This window comes from Aplysia californica, unplaced genomic scaffold (assembly GCF_000002075.1).
Source record: "Aplysia californica isolate F4 #8 unplaced genomic scaffold, AplCal3.0 scaffold00228, whole genome shotgun sequence".
In the NCBI taxonomy this organism is placed as follows: Eukaryota; Metazoa; Mollusca; class Gastropoda; order Aplysiida; family Aplysiidae; genus Aplysia; species Aplysia californica.
In genome coordinates, this window is record NW_004797498.1 from 76,458 (window position 1) to 78,090 (window position 1,633).

Below are 1,633 nucleotides of genomic sequence, written 5' to 3' on the forward strand. Positions count from 1 at the left end.
TTTATTTATTTATTTGTTTATGTTAGTTTTGTTTTTGCTTGAGAAACATTCATCAATTCGTTATGTTAAAACGTTTAACCCTTATTAAGTTTTCTTTTTTTTTAAATGTAATTATTCATCTTTTTACCTATCTATTGATGTATTCGTTTATTAGTCTATTAATTCTATTCTCACCATTATTATTTAATTTGTTGATTTTGTTGATTTTCTCACACATTATGTTATTCATTTATTTTATATCTAACCCTCACATTTTCTTCTTTTAATATGTATTTTTTTTGTGTGTGTGTGTTTGTTTTATAGCGCTCGCAACTGCATAAGGTCATATAAGCTCACGGGACACATTAAGCATTTATTCACCTTTAAAGTTTTTGTTGTACTTCTTTTCGTATCGTATCTGATCTATATTTATTTTAATTTTCGGGGTTCGTTCTTTAATTTGATTATTCTTTCTCTGGCGTACTGATTGCATGCTTACTGTCTGCTCTACGTTCTTAAATTCCTTGATGGCTTGATCCATCGAAAGATTTGAGGAAGCACCGTTGATTTCTTTACAGATTAAAGTTTTGTTTTGTTTGGGTCTTTTTTAGACTTGATTTCATCACTCATACACCAGTCATCGTTTTCATAAACGTTTGCTTATTTCTTGAAAAATAGTATTCTATTTATTGACTTAACATTTAACTAATAATTTAAAAGCATAGTTAATTTATTTATGGTTCTACTCTTTTCTTGCATTTTATAATTAATTTCTTGACTTATTCATTTATTCAATGCTCTAATTAACTTTTAATTTGTTTGCCTCTTTCATGGATGTGTTAAATTTTAAGCTGAACATTTATTTCATCTGTCAGCCTTTTAATTTACATTTACCATATCGATATTTGCTTGTTCGTTTGGAAAATATAATTATTCATCAGTTTATCCAACTGAAATTTATTTATTTATTTATTTATTCATTTATTTATGTATGTCTTTATTTATTTATTTTTCTACTGATCTATTTACCTTCTTTACCTTTGAACTTCATTCATTCGTTCATTCATTCATTCATTCTTTCATTCATTCATTCATTCATTCAAGCATTCGTTTATTTATTTATTTATTTATTTATTTATTTATTTATTTATTTATTTATTTATCTTTACCTTTGAAGTTCTTTCATTCATTGATTTCATCTGTCAGTCTTTTAATTTACATTTACCATATCTATATTTGCTTGTTTCGTTTGGAAAAAAATAATTATTCATTTATTTATTCATTTTTTCATTTATTTATTTATTTATTTATTTATTTTTCTACTTATCTATTTACCATCTTTACCTTTGAACTTCATTCATTTATTCTTTCATTCATTCCTTCATTCATTTATTCTTTCATTCATTCATTTATGCATTCGTTAATTCATTATTTTATTTTCTAATTTTTTGATTTATTTATCTTTACCTTTGAAGTTCAGTCATTCTTTAATTCATTCGTTCATTCATATATACATTTATTTATTTGTTATTTATTTATTTATTATCTATCTTTACCTTTGAAGTTCATTCATTCACTTATTTCTTTATTCGTTTATTATTTTTTTGTTTATTTGTCTGTTTGTCTGTTTGTTTGTTTGTTTGTTTGTTTGTTT